This window comes from Bos grunniens, chromosome X (genome assembly GCF_055505025.1).
Source record: "Bos grunniens cultivar Pamir isolate PY7600 chromosome X, Bosgru_T2T1.0, whole genome shotgun sequence".
NCBI classification, from domain to species: Eukaryota; Metazoa; Chordata; class Mammalia; order Artiodactyla; family Bovidae; genus Bos; species Bos grunniens.
The window spans coordinates 115,979,940-115,991,658 of NC_141194.1; the positions used below are offsets into that span (position 1 = coordinate 115,979,940).

The 11,719-nt window shown below is 43.3% G+C and overlaps 1 long non-coding RNA gene across 1 annotated transcript; it reads left to right on the top strand.

Annotated features, from left to right (window-relative positions):
* Positions 1 to 3,394: 3,394 nt before the first annotated feature.
* LOC147341231 (uncharacterized) lies at positions 3,395 to 4,865 on the top strand. The gene is made up of 2 exons (XR_015158263.1): positions 3,395 to 4,270; positions 4,452 to 4,865. It is a non-coding gene; the product is annotated as an uncharacterized LOC147341231 (long non-coding RNA).
* The last annotated feature ends 6,854 nt before the right edge of the window (positions 4,866 to 11,719 follow it).

Genomic DNA, 11,719 nt, shown 5'->3' on the forward strand with positions numbered 1-11,719 from the left:
ACGTTAAACAAGCAGGGTGACAATAAACAGCTTTGACATTCTCTTTTCCCAATTTGGAGCCAGTCTGTTGTTCCATACTGGGGATTAATTAATATCTTTTAAGGGGGAATAAGCATTACACCAAATAATTTATGTCTATTTTTGTAATTAAATAAAACAAATCCAGACTAAAGTGAGAAGGAACTTGATTCGAAATGACAATGGTGATAGGGCATCACCCATACAACAAAAGTAATGCTGAAAATTCTCCAAGATAAGCTTCAACAATATGTAGACCAAGAACATTCAGATGTTCAAGCTGCATTGAGAAAAGGCAGAAGAACAAGAGATCCCATTGCTAACATCAGTTGGTTCATTAAAAAAGCAAGAGAAATCCAGAAAAGAATCTACTTCTGCTTTGCTGACTATGCTACAGCATTTGACTTGGTGGATCACATCAAATTGTGAACAATTCTTAAAGAGATCGGTATACCGGACCAACTTACCTGACTCTTGAGAAATCTGTATGCAGGTCAAGAAGCAACATTTAGAACTGGACATGGAACAATGGACTGGTTCCAAACTGGGAAAGGAGTACATCAGGGCTATACATTGTAACCTTGCTCATTTAACTTATATTCAGAGTACATCATGCTAAATGTCAGATTGGATGAAGCACAAGATGGAATGAAGATTGCCAGGAGAGATATTAATAAATTCAGATATGCAGACAACATCATGCTTAAGGCAGAAAGCATAAAGAAACTAAAGACCATCTTGATGAGGGTGAAAGAGGATAGTTACAAAGCTAACTTAAATCAACATTCGAAAAACCAAAGTCATGGCATCTGGTCCAATCACATTATGGCGAATAGAGGGGGAAACAATGGAAACAGTGACAGACTTTATTTTCGTGGGCTCCAAAATCACAGCAGATGTTGACTGCAGCCATGAAATTAAAAGTTACTTGCTCCTTGGAAGAAAAGCTATGACCGACCCAGAGAGCATATCACAAGGCAGAGACATCACTTTGCCGACAAAGGTCCATACATCAAAACTAAGGTTTTTTTCAGTAGGCATAAATGGATGTGATTGTTAGATCATAAAGAAAGCTGAGGACTGAAGAACTGATACTTTTGAACTGTGGTGGTAGAGAAGATTCTTGACAGTTCTTTGGCCTACAAGGAAACCAAACCAGTCAACCCTAAAGGAAATCAGTCCTGATTATTCACTAGAAGGACTGATGCTGAAGCTGAAACTCCAGTACTTTGTCCACCTGATGCAAAGAACTGACTAACTAGAAAAGATCCTGATGCTGGGAAGGAATGAAGGCCAGAGGAGAAGGGAACAACAGAGTATGATATGGTTGGATGGCATCGCTGATTTGATGGACTTGAGTTTCAGCAAGCTCTGGGAGTTGGTGATGGACAGGGAAGCCTGGTGTGCTGCAGTCCATGGGGTTGCACAGAGTCGGACACAACTGAACCACTGAAATGAACTGATTGCAATAGGGAGAATGCTTTGAACACAAGTTCTTTACATGTCTCAAAATGGAACAGAAAATGACATTTTTTAACATGGAAGGATAAGCTGGGTGAGCAGCGACTGTGTGTGTGTGAGAGAAATGGGGCAAGAGGTGGGGATGGATGAACAGATAGTATGATGGAGAAGTTTAACAGGAAGTGTTTCTTTCTGTAGTGAGCTGATTCTCAGAATAAGCTGTTAAGAGAGACAGAAATGTCTGACTCTTAGTGCTTGCTCAAGCTTGAGGGAAAGCTGAAGTTCAGAGGACAGAAGCTTGGCTAAAGTTGAGCCAAGCCAAGTCAGTGGGTACGTTATGGATCACTGTGAGCACTTGGCCAGTCTCTGCTGTTGTTTAAGAGAGGCCAAGTCAGCCCTTCGGCAGTATTGTTGTTATCAAAATTGCAAGTCCATGTGCTTGATGCAGAATGAGGCCCATCAAAACTAAATGTTAGAGTTTGGAACAGGGAAAGGTTTATTACAGATTCATACAAGGGTGTGGGTGCTCTTGCCCTAAGAACCCAAAGTTATTGAACGTTTTCAGTAAATGAGTTTAAAAGCAAATGTTAGAGTTGTGGTAAGTTGTTGCAGACTTCTTGGTGTCACACCCTTTGTGCTTAAGCTTAGGTCATGGTCAGGTAATGTTCCTATATATCTCTATCAGATGATTGTTATTATCTGTCCTGACAAGAGAGGGAAAAGTCTCAAAGCACAACTTTCACCTTGAAATGTCCCATCCTGGTTAAGCAGAAACAGATCTCAGTTGCCAGCTCCTTCAGGGCAAGGTTCCCACATTCTGCCCAGGTCTCATCCTTGATGGAGCCAGGCACTCAACCCAATAGGTCCTGTCTCCTCAGGCTGTCCAAGTGAGGAGACCAGTTCTCACAGACTGAGACCCAGAAAGATGGCTACTGCTAGTAGGTTGCAGAGACAGGGATGGGGGAGAGGTTCACCGCTCCTCAAGGCCTGGGACAAAGCTACTGGAGGGCTTTAGTGAGGGCTCTGGATCACTAGAGGATGTAGTCCCCAGTCTATTCCCTGGGACCTCCAGCTCACCCACTGGCCCAAGGCTGGGTGATCTCCAGGCCCTCCAGAAGAATGCCTAAATTTTCCTCTTCTCTCATTTTCTACCTGATGACCAACACACCACCCTTGACTTAATAACTTCCCCAGTGGTCCCTCATTGACAGTAACTGGGAGCAGGGCCCACTGTATTGCTGATCAATAGCTGATCAGGACAACAAATGGTCACTCATTGACAGTTGGCTGCTTGTGAATGGGGCCCTCTGAGGCACCAAGCAAGGCTGAGCAACACCTGTTTCCTAGGAACAGGGTGGGTTGAAATGATGCACACCAATGGCTAACTGCATAGGGCTGTGCTCATCCTGCTCTATTACACTGTGAATAGAATAAGAATCACTGTGATGTTAAGGTTTGTCAAAGTAGTTCTCAAGGTGGGCTGGCCTTCACATTCTTGTTGGGTTTGAAATATTAGCTATACTATATGCAGCACATGTGATCATCTGGCAGCTGTTGGAGGGGCATATAGATAAGCACTACTGACAGGCATGCCTGGGAATACAATGAAAAAGAATGATGTACAAAAGTTAAACAAGCATGTGAAATCAAAATCTGAGGTTGGAAAGGATCCCAAAAAGATTCCAGCAGACTGGACCCAAAGTATCCTTATGTAAAAGAGCAGCATGAGCATAGATAGCCCTTAGCAGGTAGCCATTGCTGTGCCTTATTACTCCACATCCTGTTACTAAGCAACAGGTGTTGCTCAGCAATTGGACAGTGCATCCCTGGTCCCCGCCCATAAGCAACCAACTATCAATGAGGTACCTACTGGTACTTCTCCTGCTCAGCTATTGGTCAGCTCCACAGTGGGCTCTACCTGATGATAACTGTCAATGAGGGACCACTGGGGAAGTGATTCAGTCAAGAGTCAGTGGTGCAGTGGTCATCTGACTCTTGCCTTTGGGCACCTTACTTTTCTTTTTTTTTTTTTTTTAACACTTTCTTTGCTCTGAGGTTTAATCTTATGGAGACAGTGTATAGACCCTGGGGCAACAGACTGAGGATTCACCAAGTCTTGGGGTCTCTAAAGCTCATTGGAGTAGAAAAATCATCCAACATGTTCTTAATTACCTTTTTCCATGTTAAGTGCTTGCTCTTAAGTTCCTTAAGCCCCTCAAGAACCCCCAATAGGAAGAGGGTGGTCTAGAGATGAAGTGACTAGAGTACTCTGAAGTGCTGAAATGGGATGAAAAGTGTTTGGCAGAGGTTCATACAGGGACGGAGGAAGCAGAAGTGTTGAATGGGGACATATAAGTCAAAGAATAAAGGGAACAAAAGGATAGTCTGAAGGTCATGAGAAGAAACACCATGCCCCTGAATCACCACTCCCCAGAATCAGACACACAGAGGTGTCAGGGTGGGAAAGTTATATCTTGGCCTCCCTCAGCATCCACTAGCCCATGTTGATGGGCAAAGTGGTACATTGTGATGTCTAAGGCCCCAAAGCCACCATTGTCCAAGGGAATGCTTAGCTGACCAAGATTGAAGGGTGTGGCTCCTCATTGTCCTGAGAAGGTATATATAGGGAGGTCAGAGGCAGAGATTCTGGGTTAGGCCACTTCATGGTATCATCATGACTAAGGTAACCAGGAAGCCACGGCAGCCAAGAAGAGTTGCAATGCAGTTTGCTTCAAGGATGAAAGGAAGAAAGAAGACCCATTGTCAACGGAGGTACAGAGGCAGTGTGAAGGTAAGATGATTCCATCTATGCTCCCCATGGTCTCCATTGACATTGCTGCCCAAGACCTCTACACTGCCCCTGCCTGGCACAAAAGCCCTCATCAGGCCACATCCCTTTTCATGAAATCTCCCTTCTAACCCAGTTGTTATACTCTTTCCTCAAAACTAATACACTTCTCTTGTCTTTCCAGGCATGAAATATGACCATGAGGTTCAGAAGACCTCTACAAGGAACCTTGAGAAAGAAAATCCGATCATATGCCACTCAATCGAAGAAGGTGAAAAAAACAAGAAAACCAAACTGTTTTTTCTGTTTCTGTGCACATAAGAAACTGAATCAATGCAGAAAAAGGTACCAAAATATGAGACAGAGTCAAAGGAGGCAGAATCAAAAGAGAAGATAAGCTCAGCTGCCCCAGAATAAGAGACCCTGGAGAAGTACAACCTGGGCAGCCAGTAACTGAATAGAAAAGGTCAGACAGTTTAGAATTGTGTCTCCAGAGGTCTGCTTCCTTAGAAATGGCCAACCAGGAAAAGACTGACTCTCACACTAACATAGTAAACTGATGGCTGTGATTAAAATACACATCAAATGGTGAAAAGATGATATTTGCGTGTGTGTGTGAATTTTCTGATGGGAAGGGATGGAAGGAAGAGAAGAGGTGGGCACCTGAGTGGGGAGGGATGTGGGGTCCCAGGAGATTGGAGAACAGACCCTCAGGTCCCCAGTTAGCCAGAGAGTAGAGGTCTGGACTGGGTCAGGAGTCTGCACTGAAGATGGATAACCCTGCTTAACAATTGATCTCAGCAGCAAGGAGTAGTGGTGTGGTGTTATTGCCTTCGTTTGAGGGTGTGGAATGACATTAGGATCTAGATTGCTAGATCCCAGATGGGAAGAGGGTTTCACATGGGGATGGTGAATGTCATACTTCCCCTGAGAGAGGCAGGCAGAAATCACATCCTGGCCACTTAACGTCATAATGGGCTTTGTTGCATCACCCACCTATGCTGTCAGCTAAATTTGCTCAGGAGGCACAAAATGCTGATACAACTAAAACCCACAATTAGCAGTCCCAAAGATTAAAATAATGTTTGGAGGGAACAGACCAAATATCAAGTAGGCCACTGTTATCCTCAGAAATTAGTGGGAGCAGTGTGTTCCCAAGGGCAGGGCAGTGGAGGTGGCCCAATCCTGGTGCAGATGACAAACAGGATCACCACACACAGATAAATTTTTTGGGTGGGGGGCACCATGCAGTTTGTGGGATCTTAGTTCCCTGACAAGGGACTGAACTGGTTCCCCTTCTAGTGAAAGTGCAGAGTCCTAACCACTGGACAGCCAGAGAAGTCAGGATAGAGACTTTTGATACAAGTATTAATATAAGACTGAGTAAAAGCTGGTCTTATATTTATCACCATCCCCCAGTATTTCTAAATAACTACAGTCATAAAATATTCTTCCCCAATAAAGTATTTTGTTAGTCCAAGTTCTACAAGTTTTCTTGGTTTAAAAGTAATAGTATATTACTTTTTTAATTTTTTAAATATTTAATTTAAATATTTAATTTGGTCTTAACTTTCATTTTGAAAGGTTTAAATAGGTTCAAGGAGTAGTCAGTCAAATACGGAGATATATAAGGCAGAGTCTCTACCAGAGGAATCCTGTGTGTCTTCAGAAAACATTTTAGAAACAACTAAAACACAGAGTTTCACCATCAGCATCAAAAGAGTTGAGTTCAGATTTTAAGTCAATGATATGGTATCTTTTATCTGGACTGCAGCTCCCTAATTAAATCTTTCTGGCACTTTAACTCCTGAGAGACCCAGTTGATGATTCAGTCAACTGAATGTGATTTAAAATCAGTAAGAGTGAAGGACACCCTGGGTTTGTTGTCCTTTCAAAGGAAGTGGGAGAAGTATCTGCCTGCTGAAAATTAATCAGTTAAAGCAGCTACCAGGATGATGTGGACAGAGAGACCTTATGTCTACATATAGTTCCGTGCTGTGATTCCAGATCTGTATATATTATCACCATTTAACACTATCACACTTTAATGCCCTGTTGTAGGACTTACTGAAATACTTGCTGTTAGGGGAAGGTGACAGATTGCTAGGCCTGAAGAGCTGAAAGTGAAAGTTGCTCAGTCGTGTACGACTGTTGGTGACCCCATGGACTATACAGTCTATGGAATTCTCCAGGCCAGAATACTGGAGTGGGTAGCCTTTCTTTACTCCAGGGGATCTTCCCAACCCAGGGATCAATCCCAGGTCTCCCACATTGCAGGCGGATTCTTCACCAGCTGAGCCACAAGGAAAGCCAAAGAATACTGAAGTGGGTAGCTTATCCCTTCGCCAGCAGATCTTCCCTGCCCAGGAATTGAACTGATGTCTCCAGCACTGCAGGCAGAATCTTTCCCAACTGAGCTATCAGAGAAGTCCTAAGGTGGACCAAAAGTGGATGTTAGAGGCCCTTGTTTCCCTAAAGTAGCGCTGGGATGTATTTTAATATCCATGGATATACTGCCACCTTGCAGAGAGAAGTGAGGATGCATAGAGTTTAAAAAGGATCCAAAGACACTTAGGGTTAAAAGAGAAAAACATAAATAATAAGTCATGAGTTGAGAAAGGGTATATCCAAGTGGATCAACAACAATAAATCAATATGAGATGCCTGTAGCTCTCATGGAAAAGTACGGTATATTGTGATTCAGACATGTCAAGTCCTATTGCAAAAGCTGTGTTTTATTGGGAGTGGGGGGAGGTTTGCTCATTAGCACTTACAAAGAGTAGTAGAAACTCTTTATACTTCCACTTATACAGGGTCCCTATGAATAGATTCCAACTGACCTCTCTAGCTGTGTCCATAACAACCTCTATTGACTAATACAATGATTTCCCTAAGACCTTCTGCTTTCCTCTATGCCTGTGTCCATCCTATCTTCTGTGACTCAGAAACTAGCAACCATTTGAGGCCAGCCTAATAGTCACCTCCCAAATAAATTTTCTTAATCATTCTCTTGAGTATTAATTTTTTCACATTCTCTAATCACTTGCAGTTTATTACATGCAGCTTGTATGATAGTTTTTTGAGTATGTATCTTATCAGAAATGCATGTCAGAGAGGTAAACAGATTAGAAATCAACAGTGTGGTGATATAAAATATTATCAGAAGTTGAGTTATCTAAGACTGTAAAGGAGAGAATCACTCTCTTCTGCCAAGTATGTCTAAGAATCTGTTTGAAAATATAGGAAAAACCATAAACTAGAGAGTGGATCAGAAGTCAAAGGAACTTGAATGAGAAGCTTCTTTTATCAGTAGTCAAGAGGAACTCTATGTCTTTGTATTAAGACCACCCATTTGCGTGACACCAAAAGCAAAAGCCAAAGCAGTGCCCATGGACTCATGATAAGAGCACAATACTGCTGGCCCAGAGGCTTCTCTTGCTTGGCAGAGGTCAAGAGCCAGTCTATGTGCCAAGAGTCAGAACCCATCTGCTGAGGATCACACCCATGTATCAGCAGAAATCAAGTGGGAGTCCCCAAACTTTACATGCTCCTGGACAAGTCCCTCACTCCAAAGACTTTCCTATAGGCTTATCACCCACTTCTGCCTTGAAATAATCATGATTAAATTTCTCCTTGCCAACTCTTCAGTTAATTGCCATGGGCAATTAGAAATCTGAATGAAAAAGATTGAAATTGGACCCTTACCTTATACCATATAAAAAACTAAACTCAAAGTTGATTAAAGATTTAAATGTAACATCTGAAACTATGAATCTGCTAGAAGAATACATACTGGAGAAGTTGTAAACATTGGTCTTAGAAGTGATTTTATGTATGTGACATGAAAAGCATAGGCAACAAAAGCAAAAATAGAAAAGTAGGACTACTTCAAACAGTTAAATTGCCTCAGTTCAGTTCAGTTCAGTTTAGTCGCTCAGTTGTGTCCGACTCTTTGTGACCCCATGAATTGTAGCACGCCAGGCCTCCCTGTCCATCACCAACTCCCGGAGTTCACTCAGACTCACGTCCATTGAGTCAGTGATGCCATCCAGCCATCTCATCCTCTGTTGTCCCCTTCTCCTCCTGTTCCCAATCCCTCCCAGCATCAGTTGACTCATTGGAAACTGCCTCCCCCAAAGTACATCAAAAACACATCTACATAGAAGCCAAACTGATGGTTACCAAATGGGAAGTTGTGGGGGAGGCATAAATCTGGAGTTGGGGATTAACATATAGACATCACTATATATAAAATAGATAACCAACAAGGACCTACTACAAAACCACAGGCAACTCTGCTAGACATTCTGTAACAACATAAATGGAAAAAGAATTTGTAAATTAATAGATATATGTATGTGTGCCTGTGCAAGCTCAGTTGCTTCAGATGTGCCCTACTCTTTGTGACCCTATGGACTGTAGCCTGCTAGGCTCCTCTGTCCATGAGATTCTCTAGGCAAGAATACTGGAGTGGATTGTCATGACCTTCTGAGCGTATCTTCCCAACCCAGGGATTGAACCCAAATCTCCTTCATTGAAGGGTGATTCTTTAACAACTGAGCCAAGTGGGAAGCCCAAATACATGTATATGTAAAGCTGAATCACTTTGCTGTACACCTGAAACTAACACAACATGGTAAATCTAATATACTTCAATAAAAAAAAAGAATACATCAACATGTAGGACAATTAGCTCAAAAAACTAATTGGAAAATGCAGGAAGATTCCTAAACCTAGGCTCAAAGAAAGATCCATGGGGAATAGGGTAGGAAGGGAAAAGGATCATTCAAGTCCTGACCTGTGCCCATGGGAGAGGACTCAGAATATAAGGATTACACAGTTGGAGAGATGCCCTGGGTGTGAGTGGGTCAAGCCATATATTGGACTCACAAGTCCTGGGGTCTGACACAGGGAAGACAGACACCCTTAGCTGGTTGCAGGGCCATATGGACTAACAGGAGGACTGTGGGAAGCCTGGACTAGCCCCTCAAGGAGCATGTGCTCAGGGGCTTGCTCCCAAGCCACAATGAAGAGGACAGATAAAGACCACATTTGTGGATGCCTGTTTTCCCCACAACTACCCACCCTTACACATGCCCTGATTACTTCTTGTGGCAGATCTGCGCTGGAGCAGAGGCTGCCATGACAAGGCAGAGAGCTGGGATATGGGGAACAGAGGTGCATCTGGCCCAGGGCGGCATCTGGGTGGGAGAGCTGGGGCCATGCTCATGGTGGGCACTTACATAGGCAGCGCATCAGGAGAAGTCCTGATCTCTGATGGAGGCCAGACTGCCACAGAAGATTACCCAGTATGTTCCCAGAGCCCATGAGGGCCTCATCTGCCCAATAGCACCCATCTTCAACAGGGCAGGGATAGCAAAGGCTGGGGGGAAGTGATCAGCTATGAGGGACCAAGGGGTCTCAGACCAGAAGCTATGTTTAAGCAGGTCAGGAGACACTACTGCTAGTGCTGGCACAGATGGCGAGTTGGAGGTAGCCTGGACCTCTGTAAGCAGCCAGCCTGTAGATTTGCTCCTTTTTTTTTTTTTTTTTTTTGTTCTAACTGGAGAATCCTCCTCTTGTCCCTCTGTGGCAAGGGTTGCAGTGCTGGGAGAGGGGAACGTACATACTTGAGGGAACACAGCCAGATCTGGCCTGACATTCAGGGGATCTGCTCCAGAAACTTGGGACCACACCCTGCCCCCAATAGGACAGTGAAAGCCACTGAAAAAAAAAAAACAAAGTCTCTGCCTCACATCTGGCTTCAGACCTGGCACCACCGAATTGCCCAGGTGATAGCTGCTGGCACACCCTAAGGAAAGACATGATCTGTGGTCCATCAAATCCAGCCCCACCCCTCCACCACTCCCTACTGAGTATGGTACAGACTGTACAGTGATGCTCCCCCACAAGATCACCCCTTCAAGGCCATAATAGATGATTGATGCACTTAAATTCAGAGAGGCAGAGAAAAATCGGAAGATAAAAGGACTGGTCTTCATTGAAAGTCTGAGAGAAAGTGAGTTCAGTCGGTTAGTCGTGTCTGATTCTTTGCGACCCCATGAATTGCAGCACATCAGGCCTCCCTGTCCATCACCAACTCCCGGAGTCCACCCAAACCCATGTCCATTGAGTTGGTGACGCCATCCAAACATCTCATCTTCTGTTGTCCCCTTCTCCTCCTGCCCTCAATCATTCCCAGCATCAGGGTATTTTCAAATGAGTCAGCCCTTCACATCAGGTGGCCAAAGTATTGGAGATTCAGTTTCAACATCAGTCCTTCCAATGAACACCCAGGACTGATCTCCTTTAGGATGGACTGGTTGGATCTCCTTGCAGTCCTAGGGACTCTCAAGAGTCTTTTCCAACACCACAGTTCAAAAGCATCAATTCTTTGGCACTCAGCTTTCTTTATAGTCCAACTCTCACATCCATACATGACCACTAGAGAAACCATAGCCTTGACTAGACAGACCTTTGTTGGCAAAGTAATGTCTCTGCTTTTTAATATGCTGTCTAGGTTAGTCAGAACTCTACTTCCAAGGAGTAAGCTTCCTTCAATTTCATGGCTGCAATCACCATCTGCCGTGATGTTGGAGCCCAGAAAAATAAAGTTAGCCACTGTTTCCACTGTTTCCCCATCTATTTGCCAAGAAGTGATGGGACCAGATGTCATGATCTTAGTTTTCTGAATATTAAGCTTTAAGTCAACTTTTTCACTCTCCACTTTCACTTTCATCAAGAGGCTTTTTAGTTCTTCATTTTCTGCCATAAGAGTGGTGTCATCTGCATATCTGGGGTTCTTGATATTTCTCCCAGCAATCTTGAATCCAGCCTGTACTTCTTCCACCCCAGCGTTTTTCATGATGTACTCTGCATAGAAGTTAAATAAGTAGGGTGACAATATACAGCCTTGATGTACTCCTTTTCCTATTTGGAGCCAAGCTGTTGTTCCATGTCCAGTTCTAACTGTTGCTTCCTGACCTGCATACAGGTTTCTCAAGAAACAGGTCAGGTGGTCTGGTATTCCCACCTCTTTCATAATTTTCCACAGTTTATTGTGATACACACAGTCAAAGGCTTTGGCATAGTCAATAAGCAGAAATAGATGTTTTTCTGGAACTCTTTTGGTTTTTTGATGATCCAGCAGATGTTGGCAGTTTGATTTCTGGTTCCTCTGCCTTTTCTAAAACCAGCTTGAACATCTGGAAGTTCACGGTTCACGTACTGCTGAAGCCTGGCTTGGAGAATTTTAAGCATTACTTTACTAGCATGTGAGATGAGTGCAATTGTTCTGTAGTTTGAACCTCTGACCAAACAACTAAATAACAGAGATAAATAATTAACTAGGTAAAGAGTCCAAAGGATTAGTAATAATAATGCTAACTGAACTAGAAAAAATTTGCAAAAACTGTGAAAATTCTAACAAGGAACCAGAAAATATAAAAAAGA